Genomic DNA, 24,034 nt, shown 5'->3' on the forward strand with positions numbered 1-24,034 from the left:
TGAGTCATCAACACCTGACACAAGGCTCAGGACAGAAGTGGGGACTCTGATAAATTCATTTGTTGAATAAAAAAAAATGGAGGTGCAAAGATACAGAATGATGTGGAAAGCTAGGCCGATGGGTCAAAATGATTAACATGTAAATTGTGAGGATATGGTAGAGTTCTGCCTTTAAGTAAGTGTTAAAAACCCAAAAGCAAGAGATCTGTATGTGATCAGTAGGCCAGTGAAAATAAAGATGATTCAGAAAACTACAAATTGGAAGTTTGCAAACAGTTTCCTCAAGGAAAAATCATTTCCTTCAGTGACCTCCAATCACTGATTTACTGATCACCTGAACCACCTTTTTTTAAAAAAAAATTTATTTATTCATTTGACAGAGAGAGACAGCGAGAGAGAGGAAACACCAGCAGGGGGAGTGGGAGACGGAGAAGCAGGCTTCCTGCTGAGCAGGGAGCCCGATGTGGGGCTCGATCCCAGGACCCTGGGATCAGGACCTGAGCTGAAGGCAGACGCTTAATGACGGAGCCACCCAGGCACCCCACCCGAACCACCTTCTTTGAGCTCAGGAAGTGGCCATTTATCATCTCATCAGCACCATCTCACTGTCATCCTCGTCATTGAACTCTCAGACATTTGTCACTCACTGTTGCGGCCCAGACACCACGCTAAGCTCTTTACTCATATTAACTGTGGATCCTCATAACAACCTTTGAAGCAAATACTATTATGAACCCCATTTTACAGATGAGAACATCGAGGCTCACATGAGGGTAAGAAAATGCATTTTCAGAGCATTCAGAGAGGGAAGTACCTTAGATGAATGAAAGACTCCAATTTCCCCCAGGTTTTGAGGCCCGCCCCTGCTGAGTTCCTTGGAGCCTCATACCTCTCAGACTCAGTGGCAACTCAGGGAAGGTCTAGGCTCTTCTTGGGGACAGCACTTCATTGGAACTCAGCTAGAGCTTGGCCTGAGAGCCATCCAGGGGTCACTGCTGCGCCGTGGTGGCTTGCCGCCTGCCAGCAGCTGCTGCTGTGCCAACATTGTTGCTGAGCTGAGAATGTGTTAGGGAAGTGCTGTTGGTACAGCTTCAACCTCAGCTCTGGGAGCAATGATGGCAGATAATCACAGGATTTATAACAGCACAGTATCTGCCCAACGTCTCTGGAGGAAGGCCCAAAGGCGAAGTGTGTCCTCTGTGCTACCTTTACAGTGAAAAGTTAGCCTGTGACCAACATACACTGACCCATCTCTTGGGACAGGCTACTGCTTTCTCATAAGAGGAGTACAGGCTATTGGAAGCACATGTGCCCATATAGTTATTACCTTTCAGCCTGCTCTGGGTCACCTTTTCCCTGAAGAGTTTCCTAATCCATCCATACCCCTGCTCCTGACCAAGGCAGAGCTGGTTACTCCCCCTTTTGGGTCCCACTGAACCCTATTAGTACTTCCAACAAAGCACTTGCTACGCTTCACATCTAGGACTCTTCCGAGTAGATACTAAGTCATTGGGAAGGTGGCTGGCACAGAGTTGCTGTTCAAAAATGTATCTAGATTGAGCAAATGAAGATCAAATAAATAGCAATCTTAGGAATGAAATCTTAGGGAGACAGAATAGCATTGAAGAAAGAGGATGGGCTTTACAGTGGTCCAAACTGTACACACATGTAGGGACTAGCAGTCTACATGCTGTTGTTGAAGGGCCTCACTTGTCCCCATTTATGGCATATATGATTGGATTCCTACCCTAAAGCTGTTTTCCTTCCTTTCCTTCCATACAAGAGAGCACACCTTCTATAATAGTGGCAGAAAGTACAGAGGCAAAACTAATGAACCAAAGGTTTGATCATTTTGGCTCCAAGTAGGTAACCTATTATTTCATGGTCCTTTATTGCTAATAATTTTTAGAATGGATTTTTAAAAAGTTATTTTTAGTCTCTTTTGCAAACTTCAGCTCGTTTTAGACTTTTTCTTTCCCAATAATATTCATGTATGTATTGGTTACATTTGTCTACAAAACAATTCCATGGACTCAGAAGCTTAACACATACAAATTGATTTCTCACTCATGTCACTGTTGAGTGTGGGTCTCTGATCAGTGGTCATTTAAAAACTCAGGCTCAGCTGGTCTAGTGGCTCCATGATCATTGAAGACCTCAAAATCCTTCTTTGGACGCTTTCAGTCTGAACTATAGATGGGAACACTGGAAGAACACTGAGAGCCATGTCAAGTGCTATGGGCTAGGACTGAAAATGTCACACGTCCCTTCTGTCCACATGCCACTGGCCTAGAACTTTGTCATGAAGCTTCACTTAACTGAGGAGAGGCTAAGTAATGGTGTCTGTGTATCTGCTGGTTCTTCTGTATTTGCCCCCAGGTTCCATTCTCCACTCTCCTTAGCTCTGCTCTGGGCCCCAGAAGACTGACATCCTGCTAGGATGACATGACCCAAGATTTCTCACCCTCTGGCTTCCAGAAAGTTTCAGTGTGGGAGGCACAGGCAGGAGATTGGAGGGCTAGAGTTTGGAGCTTCTATGCCTTGCTCCCTTCTTGCATTTATTTGCTGTCTGATAGAGTTTGACTCAATTTTTGATGTTTGATGGCTGACAGCTTTTAGGCTTCCAGCTAACCCTTCCCTACCAGCACACATCTGGAGCTTTACATAAGGAAATTCCACACACCTCCTTGAGCTCTTGACATCAATGGGAAGTTTGAACCTCATAGGCCTAGTTTGGGTATGGGAGCCTTTCTTTACTCTGATGCCCTAGGCATGATGAAAGCCAAAGCCACTTTCTGCTCTTTGCTCTTGCTATTCCAGACAGCCTTGCACCTACCCTTCTCTCCCCTGAAGTCACTTGGGTGTGAGTAGTAGACCTCCTTCCAACTCTCATGGTGGTTGAAGAAGTGTCATCAGTCAAGATGGCCAGCCTTGAGGAGGAGTCCATCCTGTGTGTATGGGATGACTGGAAGACAGACTATGCTATCTGAGAGCAGTTGGCAACTTAGCAGTGGTAATGGCTTTCTCTTCTTGCTACCTTCTGGGTCCCTCAGCATCCCTTATTGATTTTCTTAATCATTTCCACACCTCTGTAAATAGTTCTTTCATTAAAGTTTCTTGAATCATCAGAATTGGGTTCTGTTTCCTGCAAGAATCCTGACAGCAGAAGAAGAAACAGGTTTGCTGAGCATTTGGTCAGTTTCTATCACATGATGGTCAGTGCCAACCTTTAGACTTTATCCTCGACTTTTAGCATATATGCATGCCAGCCTAAGTAGATGGGATTCTATTAGGAAGTTTAGTAGAGGAGGGTCTTTTCCATATACTTGACACTAAAGTGTCATTTTGCTTTAAAACATTTTTGAGAGTAGGATAACATTTAGACATGTATTGGAATGAACACCGCTCACTTGATACTGGACTCCGGCTGACATGAGACAAGCAGGTTTCATGTAATTCTTCAGTGTAAGGCCAACTGTGATTCTTAGCAAGGGAGCACTGCTGTAAAGATCAGTCTGCAAACTAGACACGCTTTTTCCTCCAACTCATCCTGCTGGGGTGCACATAGATATCCCTGGCTTAGAATCAGCTGGGGCTGGAAATAAGTCCATGTCATTAAGGAAGGAGATGCTAAAGAAAACCAGGACAGATACGTGTTCCCACAGTGGTCTTGGAATTTCACGGGTGACCCGGCTGCTTGGACCTTATTCTCAGTTGCTGTGTTTAAGTTAAGCAACTGAAACTTGTGTTGCTAGACTTTCTTTGATTTCATATCAAGCATTTTCCAAATTGAGAGGCATTTTTCAAATTCCCTTCAAGTTTGTGAACAAGAATCACCAGGGAGGCTTTGCTGTCTTTGCTCCTGATTTGTGTGGCCTCACTAGCTTGCAGCTCTTTGCAGGTTCTCTGGTGTTAAATTAATAACAAATGATGTGGCGCTGACAGGTGGGTGAAGATGGAGAGTACCATGATATTAAAAAAAAAATCTCAATCTGTTATGTAGCACCATGTAAAACACTTTGTCAAGTTTTGCCCTTAGGTATCTTAATTTCACTTAAATATTTTGCTCACATCTCTTTAGCCCAGAGGATGGAAACATGGCCCTCAGCCTCTCTCTAGCAGACTTTGTGGCATGTATTAGTGTGATACAGAACACCAAACTTTGTCCATTATTTGGGATTATTTGAAAATGCACTGAATGAAGCAAAAAGGATAAATATGATTTCTTGATGGGGGAACTGTCTGGTTCTCATTTGAAGTTACAAGAGGTCATACTTTGGATCAATATCAGCATTTTCTGACAAGCAGAGCTATCCAACTCTGAGTGCCTCAAAATCAATGTGCTCCTTGTCATTCTGAGTGTGTAGGCAATGGTAGACCACCTTGGAATTGATTCTTAGCAAGTGTGCTGAGTCTTGGAAGCATAGTTGACAGTGTTTAAGCTGCATGCATTCAGTTTGTTTTGTAGATTAAGTTTCAATTAAATATTTATGTAAAATACTTTTATGGAAAATTTCAAAGATACACCAAGTAGAATAACATAATGAATCCCTATATCAATCCCTCAGTTTCAATGATGATAATATTTCTTTTGAAGAGAGGTGCTGCCACTGAATGTGAATTTAGAAACTGCTGGATTGGGTGATATCTCAAGTCCCATGATTCAGTTTTACAGGCAACTTAAGCTTTTCTGTCTTGAAGGGTCTTGGTATAAATTGAATGAGAAGATTTTGATTTGTGGTCCTCCTGAGCTGTTCTCTTGGCTGCTGGTCCTTTTCAGTTCTGCTCCCATCTTCCCTATGGACAGCTACTCATTTCTCTGCTAGATTCAATTTTTTGATAAATTTTGCTTTCTCTCTACATGCCTGTGGAGGGGTGAAGGTAGGCATGCTCCACAACTGTTTCTGCTCTCTTCCTTTGTTTTCTTTCACACCATCTGATTTTACTGAAGGGTCAAGGCAACTATAGCGAATTATAACAAAAGGAAGAAGGCTAAAATTGAATCCAAATTTGACTGGACTGTTAGTTCAAGAACTGGTCCCTATCCCAGAAGTTATACCTTTCCTGAGGAACCTACCCAGGATACCCTCATGGGTATTCCTAGATCCTAGGAATCTAGGATTGGGGTTGAGAGTTTGGGGTTGAGAGTTTCTGGCTTCTACCTTGAGAAGGTGGAACTCATAATTAGGGAAATTACCAGAATGTAGGGTGGTTGTTCAGAGATGCTAGTTGGCCACATGTGATAATATGTACTATATTACCTATATTCTTTTTCGCTTTGAGAGCCATCACCTCACTCTTGTGATGCTCTAATCATGTCATTTACCTGCTTAAACATCTCCATGTGACTCCCTAGCGTTTACAGAGCCATTCTAAAATTCCTGAGCCCAGCCGAGAACTTATCATCAAATGGCCCCCACCTACCTTCCAACTGCCTTTTTAACTTTCTCACTTGCTATGTTTTTAAGATGCTGAATTTCTCCCAGCTCCTTCCATGGGCCACACACTTTAATTCCTCCATGGCTGTGTCAGAGACTCTTAGTATCTTCCAGTGTTCTCTTCTCCCTCAGTTATGGAACCTTCGATGCTCACCTGGACTCATGACTGTGCAGAATAAACACCATATTTCCCAGTCTTTCATGCATACAGGGGAGACCATGTTCTGGCTAGAATGATTTGAGCTAAAGTGCCACATGAAGGAGCTCTCCCTTCTTTGCTGGAATACAGATATAGATGACTTGTGTTGGAAGAACCATCTTGGACCATGAGGACGAAGCCACACTTGGAGGATGGCAGATAAACGAGATAGAAGAAGTCTGACTCACTGGTGATCATAGAGATGCTGTACCAGCTCCAGAGGCCTCTTTGTCATAGAGAAATAAAATTTTGTTTTGTTAAGCCAAGTATTTTTGTTTTTGTGTGTGTTTTCCTGTCACACACATAGTGAAACCCAGTCCTTATTATTTCAGGGCCTTGATGTGGATGACTTTTACCTACCTGGAAAAATCCCTATTCATCCCTCAACACTTAATTCAAATATAATCTCTCTGAAACTAGTGTTTTTTGGCCTTCTTCAAAAATAATTATTTGCTGTCCTATTTTATATCTAAAGCATTGTATGTGGGCATCTTTCATAGCTCTTCTTACATTGTGTCATAAGAATGGATCACATTCTGTCTCCTCTGTCAGTGAACTACATGAGGAGAAGGCTTCTCATTTATCTGCACACACCCCGTCTTTTTTTTAAATTTAAATTTAATTAGCCAACATGTAGTACATCGTTAGTTTCAGATGTAGAGTTCAGTAATTCATCAGTTGCGTACAACACCCAGTGCTCATCATACACTTGCCCTCTTTAATGCCCATCACCCAATTACCCTGTCCCCCACCCACCTCCCCTCCAGCAAACCTAAGTTTGTTTCCTATAGTTAAGTCTCTCATGATTTCTCTCCCTCTCTGATTTCTTCCCATTCAGCTTTCCCTCCCTTCCCCTATGATCCTCTGTGCTGTTTCTTATATTCTACATATGAGTGAAGCCATATAATTGTCTTTCACTGATTGACTTATTTTGCTCAGCATAATACCCTCCAATTCCATCCACATCAATGTAAATGATAAGTATTCATCATTTCTGATGGCTGAGTAATATGCCATTGTGTTTGTGTGTGTGTATGTGTGTGTGTATATATATATTTCTATATATATAGATCTCACATCTTCTTTATATATATATAGATAGATATCTATATATAAAGAAGATATATCTATCTATCTATCTATCTATCATCTATCTATCTATCTATCTATCTATCTATCTATCTATCTATCTATATAGATCTCACATCTTCTTTATCCATTTGTCTGTCGATGGACATCTCAGTTCTTTCCATAGTTTGGCAATTGTGGACATTGCTGCTATAAAGACTGGGGAGCAGGTGCTCCTTCAGATCAATACATTTGTATCTTTGGGGTAAATACCTCGTAGTGCAATTGCTGGATCATAGGGTAGCTCTATTTTTAATTTCTTGAGGAACCTCCATACTGTTTTCCAGAGTGGCTGCACCAGCTTGCATTCCCACCAGCAGTGTAAGAGGGCTCCCCTTTCTCCACATCCTCACCAACATTTGTTGTTTCCTGACTTGTTAATTTTAGCCATTCTAACCAGTGTGAGGTGGTATATCATTGTGGTTTTGATTTGTATTTCCCTGATGCCAAGTGATGTGGAGCATTTTTTTTTTCATGAGTCTGCTGGCTATTTGTATGTCTTCTTTGGAGAAATGTATGCTAATGTATTTTGCCCATTTCTTGAGTGGATTATTTATTTTTTGGGTGTTATGTTTGATAAGTTCTTTATAGATCTTGGATACTCGCCCTTTATCTGATATGTCGTTTGCAAATATCTCCCATTCCGCAGATTGCCTTTTAGTTTTGTTGATTGTTTCCTTTGCTGTGCAGAAGTTTTTAATCTTGATGCATCCCAAAGGTTTTGAATAGTTGTATTTTCATTTTCATTTGTTTCCATGAATTTTAAAAATTCTTCCTTAATTTCCCAGTTGACCCATTTATTCTTTAGTTGGATGCTCTTTGACCTCCATGTATTTGAGTTCCTTCAAAATTTCCTATTGTGATTGAGTTTATATTTCAAAGCATTGTGGTCTGAAAATATGCAGGGAATAATCCCAATCTTTTGGTATCAGTTGAAACCCTATTTGTGACCCAGTATGTGATCTTTCTGGAGAATGTTCCATGTGCACTCAAGAAGAATGTGTATTCTGTTGTTTTAGATGGAATATTCTGTATATAACTGTGAATTTCCTCTGGTCCAGTGTGTCAGGTAAAGCCCTTGTTTCCTTGTTGATCTTCTGCTTAGATGATTCGTCCATTGTTGTGAGTGGGGTGTTAAAGTCCCCTATGATTATTTTATTATTATCAATGTGTTTCTTTAATTTTATTAATTGGTTTATATAATTGGCTGCTCCCAAGTTAAGAGCATACATATTTATAATTGTTAGATTTTCTTGTTGGATAGACCCTTTAAGTATAGTGTCCTTCTACATCTCTTACTATAGTCTTTGGTTTAAGATCTAATTTGTCTGATATAAGGATTGCTACCCTAGCTTTCTTTTGATGTCCATTAGATGATAAATGGTTCTTCAACACTTCACTTTCAATATGGTGGTGTCTTTGGGTCTAAAACGAGTCTCTTGTAGACAGCATATGGATGGATCTTGCTTTTTTATTCAATCTGATACCCTATGTCTTTTGATTGGAGCATTTAGCCATTTACAGAGTAACTATTGAAAGATATGGATTTAGTGTATTATATTCATTGTATTACCTGTAAAGTCACTGTTTCTGTATATTGTCTCTGTTCCTTTCTGGTCTTTGTTACTTTTGAGCTCTCTCTTCACTTACAGGATCCCCTTTAATATTTCTTGCAGCCTGGTTCAGTGATCACAAATTCTTTCAGTTTGTGTTTGTCTTAGAAGCTCTTTATCTCTCCTTCTGTTCTAAATGACAGCCTTCCTGGGTAAAGCACTCTTGGCTGCATGTTTTTCTCATTTAGTACCCTGAATATATAATGTCAGCCCTTTCTGGCCTGCCAGGTCTCTGTGGATAGGTCTTCTGCCAGTCTAATGTTTCTACCCTTGTAGGTTAAGGATCTCTTGCCTTGAGCTGCTTTCAGGATTTTCTTTTTTATCTCTGAGATTTGCAAGTTTCACTGTTATATGTCAGGGTATTGATCAATTTTTTTATTGATTTTTGAGCAGAGTTCTCTGTGCCTCCTGGACTTGAATGCCTGTTTCCTTCCCCAGATTAGGGAAGTTCTCAGCTATGATTTGCTCAAATATAGCTTCTGTTCCTCTCTCTCTTTCTTCTTCCTCTGGGACCCCAATAATTCTAATATTGTTTTGCTTTATGGTACCTCTGATTTCTCAAACCTCTGCTCATGATCCATTAGTTGTTTTTCTCTCTTTTCCTCAGCTTCCTTACTTTCCATCATTTTGTCTATGTCACTGACTCTCTCTTCTGCCTCATTTTCCCTAGTCATTAGAGCATCCATTTTAGACTGCATCTCAGTAAAAGCATTTTTAGTTTCAGCCTTATTAGATTTTAGTTCTTTTATTTCTGCACTAAGAGATTCTCTAGTGTCTCTTATGCTTTTTTCAAGTCTAGCTAGTATCTTTATAATTGTTTTTCTGAATTCTGACGTTTTACTTATATCCATATCCATTAAATCTATGACAGAGAATATTACCTCTGGTTTTTTCTTTTGTTGTGAATTTCTCCTTATAGTCATTTTGTCCAGAGAAGAATAGATGAATGAGAGAACAAAATCAAAAATATCAACCACAACCCCAGCAAAATACTAGACAAATCTGAAGATATCTGAAACCAGAAAAAGAAAAGAAAAAAAAAAGGGGGGAAAAAGAGAGAATATAATCTCACAGGTGGACAATACAGGGCGATCCACTTGATCCTTGGTCTATTTTGGTCTGTTTATTGGAAGACACTAAATTCCAATATTGTAAGGAAGAAAAACTTATATATATGTACAAAAATAAAATTAAATACAGTGAAAGGAAACCAAAAATGAAGAATATATCTATACAATGTAAATGTAAAAATGAGAATTAAAAAAGACTTAAAAACAAAGAGTTGATAAAATAAGAAACTAGTCTAAAAAAAAGAGAAAAAAATTTTTTTTTAAAGATTTTATTTATTTATGTGACAGAGAGACAGCCAGCGAGAGAGGGAACACAAGCAGGGGGAGCAGGAGAGGAAGAAGCAGGCTCCCAGCCGAGGAGCCTGATGTGGGACTCGATCCCGGAATGCCAGGATCACGCCCTGAGCCTAAGGCAGACACTTTAATGACTGCGCTACCCAGGCGCCCCGAGAAAAAGAAAATTTTAAACTGAAAGGCTAAAGACTCATGAGAAAAAAACCTTGAATTCTATATACTATTTTCTCCTAGTACAGGAGTTTTTCAGTTCTGTGTGATCCATAAACTTAGTAATAGCCTGATGTTCCTGCTGGTGTTCTGGGGGAGGGGCCTGTTGTACTGATTCTCAGGTGTTTTTGCCTGGGCATAGTTGCACCATCCCTTGCCACGGGGTCAGGCTGAGTGTAAGCTGCTTTGGGTTGCTCTATGTGGCTTTTGTGCCCTAAGGGCTTTCCACGCAGTTTGCAAAAAGTGGTTGCTTTTCTATTTGTAGGCTTGAAGCAATTCTTTTCTTAGATCTTAGGTTGAATTCATAGGTGTTCAGAATGATTTGATAGATATCTAGCTGAATTCAAGGGACCAGATGAAATGAAGTTTCCCTAGTCTTCCACCATCTTACCTCCAGGACTCTTACTTTCTTTGATTTCCTAAAGGGATGTATTCACTTCTTTGATGAGGCTTCATCTTCCTTTAGCTGTGGAGTTTGTTTTGTCAGTCTTCAGGCCAATTTCTCAGGTATTTGGGATGATTTGACAGTTCTCTTGTTGTGTTACACAGACAAGACCAGCCTAGGGTCCTCCTACACGGCCACCATCTTAGCTTCCTGGGCACACCCAGTCTTATCATAGCACCAGATCAGTGGCGGATATCCAGTTCTGAATTACACTTTTAGCTCTTTCTTTTGGTCTTTTTCACCTTCCAAGTGATGGTCATGGGTCATTCTGGTTTTTTCATTTTTTCCTCTTTTTCTGGTGAGGATCCACGGGGAATCTTAAAGCTTTATGCATGAGAAGAGAGTTACAACTTTCATACAGATCGATGACATTTTGAAAAATTTACTTCCAAAATTAACCAAAGCTTGGGAGTCTCAATATCAGTCCTATCCCAGTCTATTAATCAAAGGTGCCCTGACTCAGGGGAAGAGCAGCTGCAAACTTCTGGGAGAGAATGTGAGACTAAAACTATTGTTGCAGCCATTTTTGGGAAATGCAATCTGCTAGAATCTCCCTTCTGGCCACAATAATTCAAGTCTCTCCTGTACGGAAACTACACTTGCCCTAAAGCCTCACCTGAAGCACAGGCTCCAACTCAATGTCCAGTATCCCATCACTGTTGGAGACTATAGCTCACTTGTGCTCATTTGTCACTCAATATTATAAAATTAAAATTCATTCCTGGTCTATAAAATTTATGTAGCTAATTTGGGTTTATTATCATACTATTGTCACTGGAATTTTTCAAGTCCCATTTCTAGGAGCTGGCTTCTAAATTTGTACTTAAAACTACCAGCTATTAACATTACAGACACACCCAGGAGGTCCTGCGGGTTTGGTTCCAGACCACTGCAATAAGGGAAGTATTGCCATAAAGTGAGTCAAATGAATTTTTTGGTTTCCCATTGCACATAAAAGTTATGTGTACACTCTACTGTAGTCTGTTAAGTGTGTAATGGCATTATGTCTAAAAGAGCAATGTACATATCTAAATTTAAAAACTATTGCTAAAAATGCTATCCTCTGAGCTTTCAATTAGTGATCACAGATCATCGTAACCCATATAATAATAATGAAAAAATTTAAACTATTGTGAGAATTACTAAAATGTGACTCAGAGACACGAAATGGGCAAACACTGTTGGAAAAATGGCACTGATAGACTTGCTTGACCCACGGTTGCCACGTTTTTTTCGATTTGTAGAAAATGCAGTATCTGCAAAACTAAGTGCAATAAAATGAGGTCTGCCTGTACATATTTGGAAGAAATATGAAAATCTAGCTGATGTGCCGGTGCTGAAAAAATACGTTTACCCAGTGATTCCTGGCTATAGTTTGACTTTTAAACATCTTCCTGAACCGTTTCCTCCCTAGCTAGGCTGTTGTTTGGGATCTGACCAGCTGATGTCACTATGGGACCGTGAATGCAGGCCTGTTTCGAGGCCCTTGGTTCAGAGAAACTTTGGATTGGCGTCTAGCAGCCCCGGGAAAGATAACCTCCCTCCCACCCAGTGCCAGCCTCCGCCCCGACCTCCTCTCTCCCCCTGCCTGGATAGTTTATAAAATTGAGAACTAGCTGACGGATTTAATTTTGATGGAGAATTACCTGTAGGCAAGAGGGCAATCAAACCCATACTGTTAAGGAGAGGGGGCCGAGGTAATGAATCTATTATCTCTGTTTAGCAAATGGAGAGTGTCAGGCTAATAATCTGTCAGTTTCTTTTTCCTACGCCACAAGCTTTCATTACCGTCATTAGGTACAACTAACTTAGAACTATCTAGAAAGAGGCTGATTAACTGGATGGTGTATTTTCTAGACTATTTTATCTTATTTTATTTTATTTTTTAAAATTTTCTAGACTTCTTATGTCCTGTAGCCTTTTCTGTGCCTGCTCTTGGTCTGTTTGGGCTATCACAGAGTCCCAGCTGGACTCGAGACTTCAAATCACTCTGTTGGTCACAAAGTTTTAGAAACCGTGGGGATTTGGTATGGTGGAAGGTTGAGAGGAAGAGCTAGCAAGAGTTTTGGAATTACCTAGAGGTAGCAGGCGTTTATGCCACCACTTCCTATCAGCGCGATAATCACGTATAAGTTCTCAGAGGCCACAGGGGATCACCTTATTTACTTATTTATTTTTACTTTATTTTATTTTATTTTTCTAGAGAAGGAGAGAGAGGGGTGTGGACAGAGGAAGAGGGAGAGAGAGAATCTCAAGAAGGCTCCACACCCAGAGTGGAACCTGACTCTGGGCTCGATCACACCACCCTGAGATCATGATCTGCGCCAAAATCAAGAGGTGGATGCTTAACCAACTAAGCCACCCAGGCACCCCCACAAGGGATCACTTTAAATTTAAGTTTAAAATTGTGGTAAAAGAAAAGTCCTACTGACTCAGGGTCACTAAGCGCACACCTCCTGCATTCCTTTGCGAGAGTCCCTGTAACAAAGTATCACAGACTAGGTGCCTTGAGGGACAGAAATTTATTTTCTCACAGTTCTAGAAGTCCAAGATCAAGGTGCAGACAGGATTGGTTCCCTTTGAGGCTTCTCTCCTCAGCTTGTGTCTTCACGTGGCCACCCCTCTGTACACGTGAGCATCCTTGATGTCTCCCTTGTACGTCCTGATTTCTTCTCTGTACAAGGAAACTAGTTAGATCAGCTTAGGACCCACCCCAAGGGCCTCATTTTAACTTGATCACCTCTTTACAGGCCCTGTCTCCAAATGCAGTCACATTCAGTTGTACTGGCGATTAGGGCTTCCACATACGAATTTGAGGGAGGAAAACAGTTCAGCCCATAATACCCCTCCGCTCCCCTTACTGATCTAGGTTGATAGATGAACATCTGGGATGCTGATTATATGACAGAAATGTCTTTCCCAATTTCCTTAGCTTCTTTATGTCTTTTTGAATAGCATAGAATAGACTTGCCAATAGCCTCTTCAGAACCATGAGATCTCAGGGAACTTCTGGATGTCCAGGGATCCCCTGGAGACCACAGAACCTGGGACAACAGGGATCTGCTGAAGCCAGCAGGAGCCGAGGCTCAAGCCTGGGGTTCATAATGAGATTTTGATTGATCCCAAAGTACCTTACTTGGACCCCTTCCATTTATCCTCAGGCTATAGATATGCATTTTTTAGGAACCCTATACCAAGATGCTTAAAAACTTAAATTATTGAAAATAGAGTTAATGCAAAAATAATTGAATTGAGATTGTGCTTTTGCTTTGTAGTATAGGTGGCTTTAGCCTTTTACTAAATAAAATTAAAGTAACACAAGTTAAAATAATGTGCAGATATTATACGTTTATTATAAAATTAGTAGCATGCTAATACCATGTTAGAAAATTTAGAAAGTATAGATAAATAAAAGGAAGAAAAATCCAGTTAGGTACAACTCTTAACATAGGATTATTTATTTTTTCTTTATTTCTCTCTGAAGAGATCATACTATAAATACCGCTTTCCAACTAAGAACAAATCTTAACTGAAAAGAAGGAAGCTTCTCCTAAATTGGTAACTTAATAGAAGGTATATGAATAAATTAATTCAATCATATCTTCATTAAATGTTTATTGAGCACTGACCACACTAGGACTGTGTTAGGGCTGGAGACATTGCTGTAAATAAATAGGCAAAATCCCTGATCTCACATTCTAGTGAGGAGACACAGAACAAACAGAAAATCCGTAAAAGTGCATTTTATTGATTCCGTGCATATAATTGTTAAAACATCTTTGGGGGCGCCTGGGTGGCTCAGCCGTTAAGCGTCTGCCTTCAGCTCAGGGCGGGATCCCGGCATTCTGGGATCGAGCCCCACATCAGGCTCCTCTGCTGGGAACCTGCTTCTTCCTCTCTCACTCCCCCTGCTTGTGTTACCTCTCTCACTGGCTCTCTGTCTCTGTCAAATAAATAAATAAAATCTTAAAAAAAAAAAAAAAGAATAAAAAAGGAGCTCTCTGTGGTTCCTGTGCATGGAGTGGAAGCTACACAAAGCAAACGCTGGCCCTAATAATCATCACAAAGTTTGGTCCTGAGGCTAAGCTCTACTTGGCAGAGTATCTTTGATAGTGAGTTGTGTCTTACAGCCACCATTGGTCTGTATTGGGCACTGCCTGAAACATGTGACATAAGAGACTTCACAGTGAGTGTCAAGAGCTTGGAAGAAAATTCCAGAGACAGTGGCTATCATCAGTCTTTTAAGCTCTGTGAATGGATGGTGATGGGGTGGGCGTTGGGACGGTGATGAATCTGAGCATGTAGCAGCCTCCAGGAAGATGGACTCCAAGAAAGGCCCACACTGCGTGTTACGAAGCTGAGCAGGACCCGGGTCAGTGAGTTTAAGGTCGCCCATGGATTTATTTTAAGAAATGTTGCAGGCCCAAAGATTTTAGGGCACCAAAGATGACATTGCATGGCAAAACATAAGCATGAGATGGGTCTGGGTTTTCAATAAAAACTTAAAAAAAGATGGGTCTGGGTAAAAAAAAAGATTCAAAAAGTTGCACTCTATGAAAAAGTTTTAGAAATATCTTAAGCAATTTATTTTACTTTCTACAAACATTTGTGCAAAAAAAGATAGCTGATAAAATCTATGCCTCATTTGGTTTAGAAAAGCTCTCTTAATGAACATAAAATGATTTTCTGTGAGGTAAGGAAGTGTTGTTTCCTAGTGGAAATGGAGGTAGTTTTTCTCTCGGTGGTACGCATAAAATATGGGTGCATGTCCCAAGAGCATTTTAGAGTCTGTGAGATATGGTGCTGTACCAGGTAGTACGAAGTGACTCATATAAATTCAAGGTAAACTTGGTGGCTGTATTAGTTAGCTCAGGCTGCTATAAGAAAATGGATGTAGGGGCGCCTGGGTGGCACAGCGGTTGGGCATCTGCCTTTGGCTCAGGGCGTGATCCCGGCGTTGTGGGATCGAGCCCCACATCAGGCTCCTCCGCTATGAGCCTGCTTCCTCCTCTCCCACTCCTCCTGCTTGTGTTCCCTCTCTCACTGGCTGTCTCTATCTCTGTCGAATAAATAAAATCTTTAAAAAAAAAAAAAAAGAAAATGCCACAGACTCGTGGCTTAAACAATAGATTTTTTTTCTCACCGCCTTGGAGGCTAGAAGTCTAGGTCAAGCATACCTAAAGGTTTGGATTTGGTTCCTGATCAAGAAGGTCCTCTTCCTGGCTTGCAAAAGGTGCCTACTTGATGTATCTGGAAAGAGAGGGGACGGGAAGGAGAGAGAAACAGGGTGTTCTGGTCATTAATTCCATCATGGAAACTCCACCCTCATGGCCTTATCTAAACCTAATTCTCTTCCAAAAGCCCCATCTGTAAATATCAACACACTGGGGCTTCGAGCTTCAACATATGAACTTTGGGAGGAAGCAAACATTCAGTCCATTAATAAAAGAGGCACCCAGTTGGATAGAACTGGTTTTCAGAAGGACACAGGAGCACCTGTGTTTTTATCCTGGGTGACTTTGGGGAAATCTCTTAACTCTTTCAGTCTCAGTATCCTCATTGGCCAAATAATACCTGTCCTCCATATTTTGTAGGGGTTTAATATTAATTCATATGATCTGTCACTGAGGACCATGCCCCGAGTCTGTGCTTGGTGCTGGGAGTAGAGGTTTGAAGAAGGCAGAGATGGTACCCTCCTTCAGAGGGCAACACTTGATGGAGTACCGATCAGCTTTTCCCCATCTATCCAGGGAGATCTTTCCCTGGTTCCTTCTGCTGCTTCTGCTCAATTGATAAAAAGTAATGTGCAATATGTCAGAAACGGTGTGAACAGTTGTCCTCATTTGAGCCATTTTCAAAAAGGAAATAAATGGACATTATAAATGGATTTGAGTTGCCTCTCACTAAAGTTATTTGGGGTTTATTTAGTTCTTTCAGCATTTGCATTGGGCCTCGGCAAAAATGTTAAATAGGAGAAGTTGGCTTTCAGGAGGTCAGACATTATTTCGGATAAATTTCTTTCTTTTTTTTGGTTAGTGCTAGACATCCCCTTATAAGGACCTAGTGCCTCTAACACTCCACTCCATCTTTCTACCTGCCCTATTTCCCCTACACATTCTTGCTGTCAACACTTACTTTTAGGAGGGAACTTATACTAAGTGGTAAATGACTGATAAAAGCTTGAAGTGTACCGCTTGTTAAATGCTTTGTATTTTAAGTGGAATCAATGTGTTGAGGTAAATAAGTAATTTTTCTTTATCCTTTTTTACAGCAGATTTTAGGTAATTATCATTAAATAAAAAACTTGGTCTCTACCACGCCACCTAGGGGTCATGTAGGTAAACCATCACGGTTATAACCACTTAATTTTCTTTCTAGAAAGATTTGTTCTACTTAGGAGGAAACCTCCTTGTTGTTATTGTTATCTACTTATTTCCTATTATAAATAATATATTATTTATCAAACATCCCTCAAACTCAAATGTATGTTTAGGGAAAACCTGCTCCTTAATTCCTAACAACAAAGGCCCTGATTCTAACTCTGGAGAGATACTTCATACTTAATTTCTTTGAACTGCTTCTAATTTTTATTTGAAAACATGTATTAGATGGTAAGGTGATATCTATGTGTTGGACTATGACTTGCATTTTTAAAAAACCCTGAAAATAATAAATATAAAATAACATATTTCATTTATGCTCCTTCTTATACTTATGTCTGATTATTCATTTTATTTAAAAAACTATGATTTTTAAAAATGTTTTATTTATTTATTTGATAGAGAATGAGAGAGAGAGAACAAGCAGGGGGAGAGGCAGACTTCCTGCTGAGCAGGGGCCCAATCCTTGATCCTGGGATCATGACCTGAGCCGAAATTAGATGCTTAACCGACTGAGCCACCCAGGCACCCTCAAAATCGTGACTTTTTGATTTAAACATGAGTGGCTTTTCTTCTTAAGCTTGAAAGACTTTCTCTTTCTTTGCTATTGATACCAGCCAATAGGATTATAGCCAACAGAAAGTGCCTGCCATCCTGAAGAATGTATACAGTTGAGCCTTGAAGAACACTGGGATTAGGGGCACCAACCATGCAGTCAAAAATCTGCATATAACTTTTTTTTTTTAAGATTTTATTTATTTGACAGACAGCTAGCAAGAGAGGGAACACAAGCAGGGGGAGTGGGAGAGAAAGAAGCAGGCTCCCAGGAGAGGAGCCCGATGTGGGGCTCGATCCCAGGACTCTGGGATCACGCCCTGAGCTGAAGGCAGATGCTTAATGACTGAGCCACCCAGGTGCCCCCAAAAATCTGCATATAACTTTTGACACCTCAAAAGCGTAACTACTAATAGCCTGCTGTTGGCCCGAAACCTTACCAATCACCCTAACAGTTGGTTAACACATATTTTGTAAGTTCTATAACTATTAAATGCTATATTCTTACTATGAAGCAAGCTAGGGAAAAGAAAATGTTATTAAGAAAATTGTAAGGAAGAGAAACTGCATTTATAGTTTCGTACTGTATTTATTGAAAAAAAAATCCATGTATATATGGACCATACAGTTCAAAGCCATGTTGTTCAAGGGTCAACTATGTTTATTACAGCCCAGACCTGGTTCATATCATCTGGGCAACCATATTTTTATCACCAGGTCAACCTAATTTAATGTGAAGTTTTGGGAAAGTATGTTCTCAACAGTGAATGATGACCAGATAAAAATCAGTATACTATTAACAGGTTTAATCAGTCAAGGTAGCAGCATTAAATGTGCTGCCCTCTTCTGTGCCGTAGCGAGGTTGTCCTCTCTCACTGGTGCTGAATTCTGCTGCTCATGGAATGGGAGTCTGCTGTGAACAGCAGTCCTTGCTCTGGAAGACACGGAGGCATGTGGGCAAGGGCTTCTTATGTAGTTCTGACTCTAGGGACATGGAGCCAAGCTCTGCTCTTGCTCTATAAGCTTCAAGACCAGTGGTGGGGAGAAATAGCCATCTTTGGTGCTCCTGTCACTAATGAAGGACACAAGAAAGGAGAGGGGCATCAAGGACTGCCCTTCCCATGGAAACACCAACCATGTCAACAACCTGAGCAGCATGGCGCTGTCAGATGGAAGAAGCCATTGGCAGATCATGATCCACCGCCATTCTCTTCAAAGACAGTTCATTCTTCTCTTGACTCCCCCAGGGAAAGGAGAAGTTCAAGGGCAGATTCATGTAATGTTTACTATACCTCAAGCACTGCCTTTGATGTCAGCATCATTCCTTTCTTCTTACCACTGAGGAAACACTGAGCTCAAAATTGTTAAATCACTTGTCCGAGGTGTCACATAGATATCAACAGAAGAGTCAAGCTTTTGATTCCTAAAATAGAAACTTCTATTTTTTTTTTTTTTAGAAAATCATGCTGTTTACTTAAATAGATGATACTCCGTACTCACAGAACTTCAAATCTTGTATCAGAGGTTTAAAAAAATGTTTTTAACTACATGCCTTAAAGACAGAAACTCTCATTACAAACTTTTGGAAGAAGTAGAACGTGCATAGGCTTTGTAATTGAACATAGCAGGGCTCAAAGTCCACGTGCTACTGTGGGCTCTTGCACGGTAGGTTCACCCCTCCCCCCCTCAAGTTCTTCCTTTACGACATGCAAATACTTGCTCTGAGAAATAGTGAGCACCAAGTAAATGTTACCCTTTGTAGAATTCTAAATATTTCACATGAATTGATCATAATAAGGAAGTTTCAGTTAAGGATGAGGAGTATTTTTTCTTTTCTTTTGAGGCTGATAGCTTCTATTTTTTAAATTTACATTTTATTTATTTATTTATTTTTAAAGAGTTTACTTATTAATTGTTAGAGAGAGAGTGAGCACACAAGCAGAGGGAGCAGCAGGCAGAGGGAGAAGCAGGCTCCCCACCAAGCAAGGAGCCCGATGTGGGACTTGATCCCAGGACCCTGGGATCATGACCTGACCTGAAGGCAGACACTTAACTGATTGAGCCACCCAGGCGTTCCCCAATTTAAATTTTAGGTAGTTCACATACAGTGCAATATTGGCTTCTGGAGTAGAATTCAGTGATTCCTCACTTACATACAACACCCAGTGCTCATCATAACAAGTGCCCTCCTTAAGGATGATGAGTATTTCTTAAAAGGGCGAATTTAATTACTCATCACATGTCTGTGCTGTTCAAATATAATAATTTGGTCAGAGGTGTTTAGTTGATAATTTACGTGTTGATAAAGCAGTTTCAAATTGAATACAGTATACTTTAGATGTGTGAAAAAATGTAGTTGTCCTTATTGTTAACTTAACTTAAACATGTATTACTCTTGAGCCCTATTCTCATTTTTTAAAGATTTTATTAATTTATTTAGAGAGAGAGAGCGAGCAGGGGAGGAGCAGAGGGAGAGGGAGAGAGAGAATTTCAAGCGGACTCCACGCTGACTGTGGAGCCCCATGCAGGGCTCGATCTCACAACTCTGACATCACAACCTGAGCTGAAATCAAGAATGGGATGCTTAACTGAAGGAGCCACCCAGGCACCCCCGAGAAGACATTTATTTACGTTTGACAACTAAATATAATGGTCTCTTTCTCTTTAAAATAGTCCTTTTCAGATAAATTGGTTCAATTCAGAAACTTCGAATTCCCTTACAGGGTCTTCTCCTGCCACTCACTCTTCTCCAGATGGCATCTGAATGGTGGGAGAAGCCAGTCCTCCTGGGGACTGAGGTGTCCACTCTTTCCTGGCCACTTCGTACCTTGACAGGGATCTGCTGAAGTGTGGCAGGTTCCACATGGGCCTTGGGCATCCTCCTGGTGCCTTCTGGGGAAGTCGGTGGTCCCTGAACTCTGACGTCCCTCTGAACTGACTCAGACCTCCATGGGCTATTGGTTCTCTTAGTACTTTCACTTAAGGGTCTATTGAAGGAGGCAAACAACTAAAGAAGCAATTTGCATAAAGCATAAAAAATGCTGTGGTAGAGGAAGTACTGAGTATCAGGGGGTGTGTAAATCTCTTATAAATAAATAAAATCTTAAAAAAAAAGGATAATTATGATATCAAAAACCCTCAATGGATAATGACTTAAAGATGAAAACACGTATATTTAAAATCTGGTGGGATTATAATCTCCCTGTGTTTAGGTGACATGTTGTGGACAATTAAAACGATCAAAAGAGACACAGCTTCCTTAAAGAAAGGGGGGTAATCAGAAGGGGGAATGAAGCATGAGAGACTATGGACTCTGGGAAACAAACTGAGGGCTTCAGGGGTGGGGGTGGGGGAATGGGATAGGCTGGTGATGGGTAGTAAGGAGGGCACGTATTGCATGGTGCACTGGGTGTTATACGCAACTAATGAATCATCGAACTTTGCGTCAGAAACCAGGGATGTACTGTATGATGACTAACATAATATAATAAAAAAAAAATTAAAAAAAAAAAAGAGACACAGCTTCCTGTAAGACACTGAGATTTGGGGTACAGTTTGTTATCCCAGGATAACCTGTTCTGATGAACATAACTCTGTTACATCATAAAATAATATTATACAAAATATGGAATTTGAAAATATCTTGGTTTCCTATGGAGATGGGGAAATCTGAAAACAGTGCTTAACTTGGCTTTACCGGCACTCAAGTGACTTCTGCATGAAAACGGATGCTTCCCAGGCGCTCAGTATGCCGTCATAAGAAAACAGAGGGTGATGCCTTAGTCAGGGAGAGGAGGAGAGATAGCTTTCTCCAGACCACGATGTGGCCCAGGGAACCTCGCTCTCAGATCTCCCCTGGTATCTGGCTCCTTCAGCCCTCCCTGTCTGTCTCCCTTCTCCCTCCAGCTTCCTAGCTCAATCCTCATTGCGCTCAGAGGGAGACATGTCGGAAGCATTCCCCATGAAGCTGCATGAATTTGTTGCTTTCCATAAGTGGATTGACACGACATTAGCACCCAGGCGCTTTGCTTTAAGATGCTATCTGCTTGAGCTGGTCTGTTTACAGAGTCTGCACCGTATGCAGGGGGAATATCTGCATCCAGTTTACGGGTGCTCAAATGACATGATTGTGAACAGATAGTTTAGTGAAAGTCTGCAAAATTCAAGCAAATAACATGCATCCCTTTTGGGGTGGGGGATAGTCATGTGTCAATATTTTTGTCCTGTTTAAGGAGTTGTAACATTGCAATTCTGGTATTTGATTGTATCGGCAGGTTCGGTTTCCTGTTTGTTGAAGTTCCCTGCACGGCAGTTATGGCCATCTTACGTGAGATGGTTCTTGGCGGTGAGGATAAAATGTTTGCTCTTATTTTGTGCCCTTTTCTGCCTTCCCATGCATCCGCGCACTGTGTTGTTTTAGCTCTGGGATGCTAATGGAAGAGTGGCAGGAAGGAGCTGCTGAAGAAACGGGCTCGGGGCCTGTGGCATGGGTCTCGTTCTGGGGATAACAGCAATTGTTAAGTTTATAAAGCAAGGTCTGTGCAGCGGGCGCTTTGATCTGAAAAGTAGAGAAGGCGGGCATTAAAGAGGCCCGAACATTTGTTGCTGAGAGAATCAGAAAAGAAGATTTGGGATCATGAATCTTTAAGCTGAAGAGTTGTCTTTTTGGCAAATGTCACTAGTCGCTGTAAGTAAAAGAGAAAATGAGAGGGAGAGGTTTATGGCTGCACGTTATATGTAATTACATAGATTTATAAGGGAGATTGGATGGTTTCCTTAAGTTCTTTAGAGGGAAGTCTACGGTGGATTTTATGGAATGGAAACATGGCAAGGAATCATCTTCCCATGTCACGGAAAGACATGTTTTCTCCTTGGAAGCTTGCTTTCCATTTCCAAATCTTTAGATATTTTATGTACTTATCATCCCCAAACTATTTGAAGCAGTTCTTGAATATTTGGCCTATAGATTAAAAAAAAAAAAACAAAACCCTACGTGGTCATGGCATAAAAATTAAGCGAAGTTCCTAACTTTCTAGATTCCTGCCTGATTCTCTCAGTTTTAGCCACTCAACGTATGTACGAAAGATACATTCATGTCTTTTTAAGTGTTAGTGGACTTTGTCTGAGGTTACGCACGGAGGAATAAAGCCAACTGCTACCTTCAAAAGGCAGAACAGCTTGCAATCAGTTCATCAAAGTGCCAGTCAGGGTGGCTTACAAGTGTGTGCCTTCTCCTTGTGGTGCAGGGCCAAAGTTGGAGAGCTGGGCTCTGAGTGTAGTAAAATCCCCATAAAAACGTTCTTATTTAGGAGTGCCTGGCTGGCTTGTTCAGTAGAGCATGCAACTCTTGATCTCTGGGTTGTAAGTTTAAGCCTCATATTGGGTGTAGAGAAGACTTAAAAAATAAAATCTTAAAAAAAATAAAAACAGTTGTGGCTCAGTCAGTTAAACATCTGTATTTGGCTCAGGTCATGATCTCAGGGTCCTGGGATCAAGCCCCGCATTGGGTTCCCTGCTCAGCGGGGAATCTCCTTCTCCCTTTGCCTCTGCCCCTCCCCCCACTCATGCCCACTCTCTCTCTCTCTCAAATAAATAAATAAAATCTTTACAAAAAATTAAAAAAGGTTCTTGTTTACATGGAAACCCAAAGTGTTATGACTTGTGTCTCCCAGCTTTAGGGGGCCTTCAGGTAGTCTTTCAGTGCTGAAGAGAAAATGCAGTTACTTCACTCAAGGTCATGTTTTTTAATGTCCTTTTTTTCAGAAAACTGTCAGATTATGAACCAAACGCTCCAGTGGATCTGCAGCCCGGCCGCATTCAACGGGGAAGCCGTCCTGTGATGCTGGTCTCAGTGAGCACGCGGCCCCTGTGTTAACTCACGCGGCATTGGAGGTCTTCCAATCCTTGGCGAAAGCTCCGCATGTAACAGCATGTTTCCTAGTGAGAATGACTTACTTTTCTTCACTACCGAAATAGAATCCATTGGTTGTTGTTGTTGTTGTTTTTAACCATGTGTTATACTTGTAACAGCAGCTATAACCAAATTTTAGGGATATGCTCTACTGGTAATCATTTCTACAATTAAAAGTGCGATGTCAGGGGCGCCTGAGTGGCTCAGTCGGTTAAGCGTCTGCCTTCGGCTCAGGTCATGATCCCGGCGTTCTGGGATCGAGCCCCGCATGGGGCTCCCTGCTCTATGCGGAGCCTGCTTTTCCCTCTCCCACTCCCCCTGCTTGTGTTCCCTCTCTCGCTGTCTCTCTGTCAAATAAATAAATTTAAAAAAAATCTTAAAAAAAAAGAAGTGCGATGTTAACGAATCTGCAGATGGATTGCACTACTTCGTGCCTTTTTATCTTCTCCCCTCTATAAAAGGACATAGAATTTGTATGGGTTTCCTGGAAAGAAGGGCAGAGGCACCATGTAAAGATGGTGTGTATTTTCTAAAACATTCTTTTATGTCGCAGACCCTGTGAGCTTCCACATTTACATAGTCAGTAAGGCCTAAGGCAGATGTGAAGAGCTTTGGTTGGTCCAAAATTTAGTTTCCTTAGAAGAGAGGTATAGAAAATTTGGCTGGATAATAAAGGAATCCGCTGGAACTTTAAGCCATTTTTAGAACATGTTTTATCTTACTTTGGTTAGCAACTTTCCTATTTTATTTTCTTGCAGTTTGGAAGAGGGAAACGCTTAAGCCATGTGGAG

General features: G+C 41.0%; 1 long non-coding RNA gene across 1 annotated transcript in view; it reads left to right on the forward strand.

Moving 5' to 3' along the window:
* The window catches only part of LOC121106074, a 41,127-nt gene extending 17,661 nt beyond the window's left edge, over nt 1-23,466 (forward strand). Inside the window, exon 3 of the long non-coding RNA XR_005838798.1 lies at nt 23,096-23,466. This is a non-coding gene — a long non-coding RNA (uncharacterized LOC121106074). The remainder of the gene's footprint in view (nt 1-23,095) is intronic.
* The last annotated feature ends 568 nt before the right edge of the window (nt 23,467-24,034 follow it).

The sequence above is a fragment of the Ursus maritimus genome, unplaced genomic scaffold (assembly GCF_017311325.1).
Source record: "Ursus maritimus isolate PB19 unplaced genomic scaffold, ASM1731132v1 scaffold_30, whole genome shotgun sequence".
NCBI lineage: Eukaryota > Metazoa > Chordata > Mammalia > Carnivora > Ursidae > Ursus > Ursus maritimus.